Raw genomic sequence first — 13678 nt, 5'->3', positions numbered from 1 at the left:
ATCACCCTCTAGAACCCCTCAGGTAGACTACATTCTCCCTCCACTACAACTTTGTCACCAACACCATCTCCCAGTGCCCCCCTTTTTCCCTTCATTTTTTTCTTTTTCTTTTTTTATTCCTCTTCTTCTTTAGGATTCCTGGCCTTTTATTTTTTACTACTTTCTTTTTCACTTTAGTAGTCCTTTTGTTTTATTTCTTTCTGATCTCTGTTTTCAATTTCTGGTCTCTGACCTCAGCAGAATCACCTAGGGTGAAATTTACTTAGGTCATGGTTGATATTCTTGACTCAACCCACTCATACAGCCACTCTGCACTGAGCAAAATGACTAAAAGAAGAACAAACCACAAAGAATCAGAAACAGTACTCTCTGCCAGAGTTACAGAACTTGGATTACAATTCGATGACAGAAAGCCAATTCAAAAGCACAATTATAAAACTACTGGGGGCCCTGGAAAAAAGCATAAAGGAATCAAGACAATTCATGACTGCTGAAGTTATATCTAATCAGGCAAAAATTGAAAATCAATTAAATGAGATGCAATCCAAACTGAAGGTCCTAATGATGAGGGTTAATGAGGTAGAAGAAAGAGTGAGTGGCATAGAAGACAAGTTGATGACAAGGAAGGAAGCTGAGGAAAAAAGAGAAAAACAAAAGACCAGAGGAAAGGTTAAAGGAAATAAATGACAGCCTCAGAAGGAAAAATCTACATATAATTGGGGTTCCAGAGAGAGCATCGAGAGGGCCAGAGGGCCAGAAAGCATATTTGAACAAATCATAGCTAAGAACTTCCCTAATTTGGGGAGGGAACCAGGCATTCAGATCCAGGAGATAGAGAGATCCCCCCTGAAAATTAATAAAATCCTTTCAACACCTTGACACTTAATACTGAAACTTGCAAATTCCAAAGATAAAGAGAAAATACCTAAAGCAGAGAGATCCCTAACTTTTATGGGGAGAACTATTAGATTCACAGCAGACCTCTCCACAGAGACGTGGCAGGCCATAAAGGGCTGGCAGGACATATTCAGGGTCCTAAATGAGAAAACATGCAGCCAAGAATACTTTATCCAGCAAAGCTCTCATTCAGAATAGAAGGAGAGATAAAGAGCTTCCAAGATAGGCAGAAACTGAAAGAATATGTGACCACCAAACCAGCTCTGCAAGAAATATTAAGGGGGACCCTGTAAAAGAAAGAGGAAACCAAAAGAAATCCACAAAAACAGGGACTAAATAGTATTAGGATGACATGAAATTCATACCTTTCAATAGTAACTCTGAATGTGAATGGGCTAAATGATTCCATCAAAAGATGTAGGGATTGGGACTGGATTAAAAAGCAAGACCCATCTGTTTGCTGTCTACAAGAGACTAACTAGACACAAGGACACCTCCAGCCTGAAAATGAAAGGTTAGAGAACCATTTACCCTTCAAATGGTCCTCAAAAGAAAGCAGGGGTGGCCATTCTTATATCAGATATATTAAAGTTTATCCCAAAGACTGTAATAAGAGATGAAGTCAGACACTATATCATACCTAAAGGACAAGCAACAAGATGACCTAACAATCATGAATATTTATGCCCCTAATGTAGGAGGTACCAAGTATATCAATCACTTAATAACCAAAGTTAAGATATACTCAGATAATAATACATTTATACTGGGAGACTTCAACATGGTGCTTTCTACAAATTACAGATTTTCTAAGCACAACATTTCCAAAGAAACAAGAGCTTTAAATGATACACTGGACCAGATGGATTTCACAGATATCTACAGAACTTTGCATCCAAACTCAACTGAATACACATTCTTCTCAAGTGCACATGGAAGTTTCTCCAGAAGAGACCACAAACTGGGTCACAAATCAGGTCTCAACTGATACCAGAAGACTGAGATTGTCCCCTGCATATTTTCAGACCATAATGCTTTGAAACTTGAACTCAATCGCAAGAAGAAATTTGGAAGAAACTCAAACATGTGGAGGTTAAAGACCATCCTGCTAAAAGATGAAAGGGTCAACCAGGAAATTAGAGAAGAATTAAAAAGATTCATGTAAACTAATGAGAATGAAGATAGAGGGCAGCCCAGATGTCTTGCTGTTTAGCACCACCTTCAGCCCAGGGCCTGACCCTAGGGACTAGGATCGAGTCCCTCATCAGGCTCCCTCCATGGAGCCTGCTTCTCCCTCTGCCTATCTCTGCCTCTCACTTTCTGTGTCTCTCATGAATAAATAAATAAAATCTTGGAGGTGGGGCAAGATGCCTGAAGAATAGGGTCCCCAAGTCACCTGTCCCCACCAAATTACCTAGATATCCTCCAAATCATCCTGAAAACCTACAAATTCGGCTTGAGATTTAAAGAGAGAACAACTGGAATGCTACAGTGAGAAGAGTTCACGCTTCTATCAAGGTAGGAAGATGGGGGGGGAGAAATAAAGAAACAAAAGGCATCCAAGGGGGAGGAGCCCTGTGAGGAGCCGGGCTAAGGCCGAGGCGAGTGTGCCCAGGACAGGAAAGCCCAAGGACAGCCCCCTACGGGAGAAGCAGGGGCTTCACCAATCTTCCTGGACAGAAAGGCGCTACAGGGAGTTGGAACAGGATCCCAGGAGGAGCGGGGATGCCCTCAGGCTCCCAGGGACACTAACAGAGGACCTGCACCCCAGGGAGAGCGCGCCACACCCCGCAGCCGAGCTCCCTAAAGGGCTGCAGCGCAAGCTCAGCTGGACCCGGGAGCAGCTCGGGGGCAGCTCGGGCAGAGGCTCCGCACAGAGGGAGCTGAGCGACCAGGAGGCGATTCCAACAGTGCAGGCCCGGGGGCACAGGGTGCCGGAAACAGCCCAATATCCGGCGCTCCCCCTGGAACAGGCAGAAGCCAGGAGGGCACAGGACAGCAAGAACACCCCAGCCTCCAGGCGGCCCCGAGCTGAACAGATCAGGGGCCCCACCCCAGGGCATCCAGGCCCCAGCAGATGGAGAGTTCCGTAGTTACTGCAGGAGCTAACTCCAGGGATGGAGAGCTGGCCGCTGCTACAGTTGTTGTTCCTCCTGGGGCCTCACAGGATAAAAAAAACCCAGAGACTCAATGGCCTCACAGGATAAACAGGTTAAACATCATTCACAGACCCCTGCACCGGGCAGGGGGCTGAGCAGCTCCCCAAGTGCTAACACCTGAGAATCAGCACAGCAGGCCCCTCCCCCAGAAGACCAGCTAGACCCACAGGGGAAAAAAAATTATTGACCAAGCAGCACTGAAATGTTCCAGGGGAAGTCGAGGCATTTACAGTATACAGAATCAGAGGATACTCCTCCTTGTTTTTTGTTTTGTTTCCTTCCCCCCCCCTTTTTTCTTCTCTTCTCTTTTTTTTTCTATTTTTTTCTTTTTCTTTTCTTCTTTCTCTTCTCTCTTCTTCTCCTTTTCCCAATACAACTTGTTTTGGCCACTATGCACTGAGCAAAATGACTAGAAGGAAAACCTCACCTCAAAAGAAATAATCAGAAACAGTCCTCTCTCTCACAGAGTTACAAAATTTGGATTACAATTCAATTTCAGAAAGCCAATTCAGAAGCACAATTATAAAGCTACTGGTGGCTCTAGAAAATAGCATAAAGGACTCAAGAGACTTCATGACTGCAGAATTTAGATCTAATCAGGCAGAAATTAAAAATCAATTAAATGAGATGCAATCCAAACTACAGGTCCTAATGACGAGGGTTAACGAGTTGGAAGAACGAGTGAGTGACATAGAAGACAAGTTGATGGCAAAGAGAGAAACTGAGGGAAAAAGAGACAAACAATTAAAAGACCATGAAGACAGATTAAGGGAAATAAATGACAGCCTAAGGAAGAAAAACCTACGTTTAATTGGGGTTCCTGAGGGCGCCAAAAGGGACAGAGGTCCAGAATATGTATTTGAACAAATCATAGTTGAAAACTTTCCTAATCTGGGAAGGGAAACGGGCATTCACATCCAGGAAATAGAGAGATCCCCCCTAAAATAAATAAAAACCGCTCAATACCTCATATTTAATAGTGAAGCTTGCAAATTCCAAAGATAAAGAGAAGATCCTTAAAGCAGCAAGAGACAAGAAATCTCTAACGTTTATGGGGAGAAATATCAGATTAACAATAGACCTCTCCACAGAGACCTGGCAGGCCAGAAAGGGCTGGCAGGATATATTCAGGGTCCTAAATGAGAAGAACATGCAGCCAAGCATACTATATCCAGCAGGGCTCTCATTCAGAATAGAAGGAGAGATAAAGAACTTCAAAGACAGGCAAGAACTGAAAGAATATGTGACCACCAAACCAGCTCTGCAAGAAATATTAAGGGGGACCCTGTAAAAGATAGAGGAAGTTCAAGGAAATAATCCACAAAAACAGGGACTGAATAGGTATCATGATGACACTAAACTCATATCTTTCAATAGTAACTCTGAACGTGAATGGGCCTAATGACCCCATCAAAAGGGGCAGGGTTTCAGACTGGATAAAAAAGCCGGACCCATCTATTTGCTGTCTACAAGAGACTTATTTTAGATATAAGGACACCTACAGCCTGAAAATAAAAGGTTGGAAACCATGGACCTTTAAAATGGTCCTCAAAAGAAAGCAGGGGTAAACATCCTTATATCAGATAAACTAAAATTTATCCCGAAGACTGTAGTGAGAGATGAAGAGGGACACTATATCATAATTAAATGATATATCCAACAAAAGGACTTAACAATCATCAATATATATGCCCCGAATGTGGGAGCTTCCATACATATCAATCAATTAATAACCAAAGTTAAGACATACTTAGATAATAATACACCTATACTTGGTGACTTCAATGTAGCGCTTTCTAAAATCGATAGGTTTTCTAAGCACAACATCTCCAAAGAAACAAGAGCTTTATTTTTTTTGTTTTGTTTTCTGTTTTTTTAATAATAAGTTTATTTTTTATTGGTGTTCAATTTGCCAACATACAGAATAATACCCAGTGCTCATCCCGTCAAGTGCCCCCCTCAGTGCCCATCACCCATTCACCCCCAACCCCCACCCTCCTCCCCTTCCATCACCCCTAGTTCATTTCCCAGAGTTAGGAGTCTTTTATGTTCTTTCTCCCTTTCTGATATTTCCCACACTTTTCTTCTCCCTTCCCTTATATTCCCTTTCACTATTATTTATATTCCCCAAGTGAATGAGAACATACACTGTTTGTCCTTCTCTGATTGACTTACTTCACTCAGCATAATACCCTCCAGTTCCATCCACGTTGAAGCAAATGATGGGTATTTGTCGTTTCTAATGGCTGAGGAATATTCCATTGTATACATAGACCACATCTTCTTTATCCATTCATCTTTCAATGGACACTGAGGCTCCTACCACAGTTTGGCTATAGTGGACATTGCTGCTATAAACATCGGGGTGCAGGTATCCCGATGTTTCATTGCATCTGTATCTTTGGGGTAAATCCCCAACAGTGCAATTGCTGGGTCGTAGGGCAGGTCTATTTTTAACTCTTTGAGGAACCTCCACACAGTTTTCCAGAGTGGCTGCACCAGTTCACATTCCCACCAACAGTATAAGAGGGTTCCCTTTTCTCCGCATCCTCTCCAACATTTGTGGTTTCCTGCCTTGTTAATTTTCCCCATTCTCACTGGTGTGAGGAGGTATCTCATTGTGGTTTTGATTTGTATTTCCCTGATGGCAAGTGATGCAGAGCATTTTCTCATGTGCATGTTGGCCATGTCTATGTCTTCCTCTGTGAGATTTCTCTTCATGTCTTTTGCCCATTTCATGATTGGATTGTTTGTTTCTTTGGTGTTGAGTTTAAGAAGTTCTTTATAGATCTTGGAAACTAGCCCTTTATCTGATACGTCATTTGCAAATATCTTCTCCCATTCTGTCGGTTGTCTTTTAGTTTTGTTGACTGTATCCTTTGCTGTGCAAAAGCTTCTTATCTTGATGAAGTCCCAATAGTTCATTTTTGCTTTTGTTTCTTTTGCCTTCGTGGACGTATCTTGCAAGAAGTTACTGTGGCTGAGTTCAAAATGGGTGTTGCCTGTGTTGTCCTCTAGGATTTTGATGGACTCTTGTCTCACATTTAGATCTTTCATCCATTTTGAGTTTATCTTTGTGTATGGTGAAAGAGAATCGTCTAGTTTCATTCTTCTGCATGTATGTCCAATTTTCCCAGCACCATTTATTGAAGAGACTGTCTTTCTTCCAGTGGATAGTCTTTCCTCCTTTGTCGAATATTAGTTGACCATAAAGTTGAGGGTCCCCTTCTGGGTTCTCTATTCTGTTCCATTGATCTATGTGTCTGTTTTTGTGCCAGTACCACACTGTCTTAATGACCACAGCTTTGTAGTACAACCTGAAATCTGGCATTGTGATGCCCCAGATATGGTTTTCTTTTGTAAAATTCCCCTGGCTATTCGGGGTCTTTTCTGATTCCACACAAATCTTAAAATACTTTGCTCTAACTCTCTGAAGAAAGTCCATGGTATTTTGATAGGGATTGCATTAAACGTGTAAATTGCTCTGGGTAACATTGACATATTCACAATATTAATTCTGCCGATCCATGAGCATGGAATATTTTTCCATTTCTTTGTGTCTTCCTCAATTTCTTTCAGAAGTGTTCTATAGCTTTTAGGATATAGATCCTTTACCTCTTTGGTGAGGTTTATTCCTAGGTATCTTATGCTTTTGGGTACAATTGTAAATGGGATTGACTCCTTAATTTCTCTTTCTTCAGGCTTATTGTTAGTGTATAGAAATGCCGTTGATTTCTGGGCATTGATTTTGTATCCTGCCATGCTACCAAATTTCTGTATGAGTTCTAGCAATCTTGGGCTTTTGGGTTTTCTATGTAGAGTATCATGTCATCGGCGAAGAGGGAGAGTTTGACTTTTCTTTGCCAATTTGAATGCTTTTAATGTCCTTTTGTTGTCTGATTGCTGAGGCTAGGACTTCCAGTACTATGTTGAATAGCAGTGGTGAGAGTGGACATCCCTGTCTTGTTCCAGGTCTTAGGGGAAAGGCTCCCAAAGCTTCCCCATTGAGAATGATATTTTCTGTGGGGTTTTCATAAATGGCTTTTAAGATGTCGAGGAATGTTCCTTCTATCCCTACACTCTGAAGAGGCTTGATCAGGAATGGATGCTGTATTTTGTCAAGTGCTTTCTCTGCATCTAATGAGAGGATCATATGGTTCTTGGTTTTTCTCTTGCTGATATGATGAATCACATTGATTGTTTTATGAGTGTTGAACCAGCCTTGTGTCCCGGGGATAAATCCTACTTGGTCATGGTGAATAATTTTCTTAATGTATTGTTGGATCCTATTGGCTAGTATCTTGTTGAGAATTTTTGCATCATGTTCATCAGGAATATTGGTCTGTAATTCTCCTTTTTGGTGGGGTCTTTGTCTGGTTTTGGAATTAAGGTGATGCTGGCCTCATAGAACAAATTTGGAGGTACTCCATTTCTTTCTATCTTTCCAAACAGCTTTAGTAGAATAGGTATGGTTTCTTCTTTAAACGTTTGATAGAATTCCCCTGGGAAGCCATCTCGCCCTGGACTTTTGTATCTTGGTAGGTTTTTGATGACTGCTTCAATTTCCTCCTGGTTATTGGCCTGTTCAGGTTTTCTATTTCTTCCTGTTCCAGGTTTGGTAGTTTGTGGCTTTCCAGGAATGCGTCCATTTCTTCTAGATTGCCTGATTTATTGGCGTATAGCTATTCATAATATGTTTTTAAAATCGTTTGTATTTCCTTGGTGTTGGTAGTGATCTCTCCTTTCTAATTCATGATTTTTTGAGTCTTCTCTCTCTTCTTTTTAATAAGGCTGGCTAATGGTTTATCTATCTTATTAATACTTTCAAGGAACCAACTCCTGGTTTTGTTGATGCGTTCCACAGTTCTTCTGGTCTCGATTCCGTTGAGTTTGGCTCGAATCTTTATTAACTCTCTTCTTCTGCTGGGTGTAGGATCTATCTGCTGTTTTTTCTCTAGCTCCTTTATATGTAAGGTTAGTTTTTGTATTTGAGTTCTTTCCAGTTTTTGAATGGATGCTTGTATTGCGATGTATTTCCCCCTCAGGACTGCTTTTTTATTTTTTAACTTATTTTTTATTGGTGTTCAATTTACTAACATACAGAATAACCCCCAGTGCCCGTCACCCATTCACTCCCACCCCCCGCCCTTCTCCCCTTCTACCACCCCTAGTTCGTTTCCCAGAGTTAGTAGTCTTTACGTTCTGTCTCCCTTTCTGATATTTCCCACACATTTCTTCTCCCTTCCCTTATATTCCCTTTCACTATTATTTATATTCCCCAAATGAATGAGAACATATAATGTTTCTCCTTCTCCGACTGACTTACTTCACTCAGCATAATACCCTCCAGTTCCATCCACGTTGAAGCAAATGGTAGGTATTTGTCATTTCTAATAGCTGAGTAACATTCCATTGTATACATAAACCACATCTTCTTTATCCATTCATCTTTCGTTGGACACCGAGGCTCCTTCCACAGTTTGGCTATCATGGCCATTGCTGCTATAAACATCGGGGTGCAGGTGTCCCGGCGTTTCATTGCATTTCTATCATTGGGGTAAATCCCCAACAGTGCAATTGCTGGGTCATAGGGCAGGTCTATTTTTAACTGTTTGAGGAACCTCCACACAGTTTTCCAGAGTGGCTGCACCAGTTCACCTCGGGTTCCCTGGGACAGTAACAGAGCCCCCTCAGGACTGCTTTTGCTGCATCCCAAAGATTTTGAACGGTTGTATCTTCATTCTCATTAGTTTCCATGAATCTTTTTAATTCTTCCTTAATTTCCTGGTTGACCCTTTCATCTTTTAGCAGGTTGGTCCTTAACCTCCACGTGTTTGAGGTCCTTCCAAACTTCTTGTTGTGATTTAGTTCTAATTTCAAGGCATTATGGTCTGAGAATATGCAGGGGACAATCCCAATCTTTTGGTATCGGTTCAGACCCGATTTGTGACCCAGTATGTGGTCTATTCTGGAGAAAGTTGCATGTGCACTTGAGAAGAATGTATATTCAGTTGAGTTTGGACATAAAGTTCTGTAGATATCTGTGAAATCCATCTGGTCCAGTGTATCATTTAAAGCTCTCGTTTCTTTGGAGATGTTGTGCTCAGAAGACCTATCTAGTATAGAAAGAGCTAGATTGAAGCCACCAAGTATAAATGTATTATTATCTAAGTATTTCTTCACTTTGGTTATTAATTGATTTAAATATTTGGGAGCTCCCACATTCGGGGCATATATATTGAGGATTGTTAAGTCCTCTTGTTGGATAGATCCTTTAAGTATGATATTTGTGCATGTTCAGACACAGATCTGAACTGTGTCCCTCTTCATCTCTCACTTCAGTCTTCGGGGTAAATTTTAGTTTGTCTGATATAAGGATGGCTACCCCTGCTTTCTTTTGAGGACCATTTGAATGGTCAATGGTTCTCCAACCTTTTATTTTCAGGCTGTCAGTGTCCTTCTGTCTAAAATGAGTCTCTTGTAGACAGCAAATAGATGGGACGTGCTTTTTTATCCAGTCTGAAACCCTACGCCTTTTGATGGGGTCATTAAGCCCGTTCACGTTCAGAGTTACTATTGAAAGATATAAATTTAGTGTCATCATGATATCTATTCAGTCCTTGTTTTTGTAGATTGTTCCACTGGACTTCTTCTTAATGGGCAATTTTATAAGTCCCCCTTAAAATTTCTTGCAGAGCTGGTTTGGAGGTCACGTATTCTTTCAGTTCCTCCCTGTCTTGGGAGCTCTTTATCTCTCCTTCTATTCTGAATGAGAGCCTTGCTGGATAAAGTATTCTTGATTGCATGTTCTTCTCATTTAGGACCCTGAATATATCCTGCCAGCCCTTTCTGGCCTGCCAGGTCTCTGTGGAGAGGTCTGCTGTTACCCTTATACTCCTCCCCATAAAGGTCAGGTATTTCTTGTCTCTTGCTGCTTTAAGGATCTTCTCTTTATCATTGGAATTTGCAAGCTTAACTATTAGATGTCGAGGTGTTGAACGGTTTTTATTGATTTTAAGGGGGGTGATCTCTCTATTTCCTGGATCTGAATGCCTGTTTCCCTTCCCAGATTAGGAAAGTTTTCAGCTATGATTTGTTCATATACATATTCTGGCCCTCTGTCCCTTTCGGTGCCCTCGGGAACCCCAATTAAACGTAGATTTTTCTTCCTCAGGCCGTTGTTTATTTCCCTTAACCTGTCTTCATGGTCTTTTAATTGTTTGTCTCTTTTTTCCTCAGTTTCCCTCATTGCCATCAACTTGTCTTCTATGTCACTGACTCGTTCTTCCACCTCATTATCTCTCATCGTTAGGACTTCTAGTTTGGATTGCATCTCATTCAATTGATTTTTAATTTCTGCCTGATTAGATAAATTCTGCAGTCATGAAGTCTCTTGCGTCCTTTATGCTTTTTTCTAGAGCCACCAGTAGCTGTATAATAGTGCTTCTGAATTGGCTTTCTGACATTGAATTGTAATCCAGATTTTGTAACTCTGTGGGAGAGAGGACTGTTTCTGATTCTTTCTTTTGAGGTGAGGTTTTCCTTCTAGTCATTTTGCTCAGTGCAGAGTGGTCAAAAACAAGTTGTATTGGAAAAGGAGAAAAAGAGAGGAGAGAAAGAAGGAAAGAAAAGAGAAAAAGAAAAAAGAAAAAAGAAAAAAGGAAGAAAAAAAGAGAAGAAAAAGAGAAGGAAAAAGAAAGAAAGGAAAAAAAGGGTGGGGGAATCAAACAGAAATCAAAAAGAAAAAAAAACACAAGGGGGAGTATCTTCTGATTCTGTATACTTTAAGTCCCTTGACTTCCCCCTGGAACTTGTCCGTCTAGCTGGTCTGGGGGAGGGCCTGTTGTGCTGATTTTCAGGTGTTAGCACTTGGGGGAGTTCCTTAGCCCCCTGCCTGGTGCAGGGCTCAGTGGGGGTTGTTTATCCCGTGAGGCCACAGGAGGAACAACCACGGTGGCGGGGCCTGTTCTGGAGCCCTGGCTTGAGCCCCAGCAGGAAGTATGGAGCTCTTGGTCTGCAGGGCCTGGAGGCTCCTGGGCGGGGCCGCTGATCTGCTCAGTTCGGGGCAGGGGAGTCCTTCCTGTCCTGGGCCCTCCCGGCCTTTGCCTGTCCCGGGGGGGAGGCCGGATCCTGGGCTGTGTCTCTGCGCCCAGTACTCCGGGGCCTGCGCTGTTGGATTCGTGCTCCCGGCCAGGCTACCCACTCTCCGCATGGCCGCCGCTCGAGCCCCTCGGAGCTGCTCCAGGCCGCGCAGCCCCCTTTGCGCAGAGCCGCCGCCTGAGCCCCTCCGACCTTCTCCGGGTCTCGCCATGCCCGCTGCATCCCTTTAGGGAGCTCGGGTCACTCTCCTGGGCGGGCAGGTGTCTTTTAGTTTCCCAGGGAGCCTGAGGGCAACCCAGCCCTCCTGGGGTGCTGCTCCAACTCCCTGCGGGCCCCTTTCCGCCCGGGAAGGTTGGTGCAGCTCCCGCTTCTCCGGGACGGGGCTCTCCTGTCCTGGGGACACTCGCCAGGCCTTAGCCTGGTTCCTCGCAGGGCCCCTCCCCCTTGGATGCCTTTTGTTTCTTTATTTCTTTTTCCGCGTCTTCCTACCTTGATAGAAGCACGAACTCTTCTCACTGTAGCATTCCAGCTGGTCTCTCTTTAAATCTCAGGCCGAATTCGTAGATTTTCAGGATGATTTGAAGGTTATCTAGGTAATTTGGTGGGGACAGGTGATTTGGGGACCCTACTCTTCCGCCATCTTGCCCCTCCCTTGAAACAAGAGCTTTAAATGATACACCGGACCAGATGGATTTCACAGATATCTACATCTATATACATCCAAATGCAGCTGAATACACATTCTTCTCAAGGGCACATGAAACTTTCTCCAGAATAGACCATATACTGGGTCACAAATCAGGTCTGAACTGATACCAAAAGATTGGGATCGTCCCCTGCATATTCTAAGACCATAATGCTTTGAAATTAGACCTAAATCATAAAAACGAGTTTGGAAGGATTTCAAACACGTGGAGGTTAACCATCCTGCTAAAAGATGAAAGGGTCAACCAGGAAATTAGAGAAGAATTAAAAAGATTCATGGAAACTAATGAGAATGAAGATACAACCATTCAAAATATTTGGGATACAGCAAGAGCAGTCCTAAGAGGGAAATACATCACAATACAAGCATCCCTGAAAAAACTGGACTCAAATTAATAAAATTACAAATGAAAAAGGAGAGATCATCACCAATGCCAAGGAAATACAAATGATTTTAAAAACATATTATGAGCAACTATACACCAATAAGTTAGGCAATCTAGAAGAAATGGACACATTTCTGGAAAACCACAAACAACCAAAACTGGAACAGGAAGAAATAGAAAACCTGAACAGGCCAATAACCAAGGAGGAAATTGAAGCAGTCATCAAAACCCTCCCAAGATACAAAGGTCCAGGGCCAGATGGCTTCCCTGGGGAATTCTATCAAATGTTTAAAGAAGAAACAATACCTATTCTACTAAAGCTGTTCTGAAAGATAGAGGAATAGAATACTTCCATACACATTTGATGAGGCTAACATCACCTTAATTACAAAACCAGACAAAGATCCCACCAAAATGGAGAATTATAAACCAATATCCCTGATGAACATGGATGCAAAAATTCTCAACAAGATACTAGCCAATAGGATCCAACAGTACATTAAGAAGATTATTCATCATGACCAAGTGGAATTTATCCCTGGAATGCAATGCTGGTTCAACACTCGTAAAGCAATCAATGTGATCCATCATATCAACAAGAGAAAAAAACAAGAAGCATATGATCCTCTCAATAGATTCAGGAAAGCATTTGGCAAAATACAGCATCCATTGCTGATCAAAATTCTTCAGAGTGTAGGGATAGAAGGAACATTCCTCAACATCTTAAAAGCCATCTATGAAAATCCCACAGCAAATATGATTCTCAATGGGGAAACACTGGGAACCTTTCCCCGAAGATCAGGAACATGACAAAGATGTCCACTCTCACCACTGCTATTCAACATAGGACTAGAAGTCCTAGCCTCAGCAATCAGACAACAAAAAGAAATAAAAGGCATTCAAATTGGCAAAGATGAAGTCAAACTCTCCCTCTTCGCAGATGACATGATACTATACATAAAAAGCCAAAAGACTCCACCCCAAGATTGCTAGAACTCATACAGCAATTTGGCAGTGTGGCAGGATCCAAAATCAATGCCCAGAAATCAGTGGCATTTCTATACACTAACAATGAGACTGAAGAAAGAGAAATGGAGGTGTCAATCCCATTTACAATTGCACCCAAAAGTGTAAGATACCTAGGAATAAACCTAACCATAGAGGTAAAGTATCTATACCCTAAAGCTACAGACCACTTCTGAAAGAAATTGAGGAGGACACAAAGAAATGGAAATATACTCCATTCTCATGAATTGGAAGAATTAATATTGTGAAAATGTCAATGAAACCCAGGGCAATTTACACATTCAGTGCAATCCTTGTCCAAATACCATGGACTTTCTTCAGAGAGTTGTAACAAATCATCTTAAGATTTGTGTGGAATCAGAAAAGTCCCCAAATAGCCTGGGGAATATTAAAAAAGAAAACCAG

At 42.0% G+C, this 13678-nt stretch overlaps 1 non-coding gene across 1 annotated transcript; it reads right to left on the bottom strand.

Annotated features, from left to right (window-relative positions):
* Positions 1-2797: 2797 nt before the first annotated feature.
* MIR8791B (microRNA mir-8791b) lies at positions 2798-2942 on the bottom strand. The gene has a single exon (NR_128892.1). It is a non-coding gene; the product is annotated as a microRNA mir-8791b (primary transcript).
* Positions 2943-13678: the final 10736 nt, after the last annotated feature.

Source organism: Canis lupus, chromosome X (assembly GCF_011100685.1).
Source record: "Canis lupus familiaris isolate Mischka breed German Shepherd chromosome X, alternate assembly UU_Cfam_GSD_1.0, whole genome shotgun sequence".
Classification (NCBI taxonomy): Eukaryota; Metazoa; Chordata; class Mammalia; order Carnivora; family Canidae; genus Canis; species Canis lupus.
This window is presented reverse-complemented; position numbering and strand designations above follow the sequence as displayed.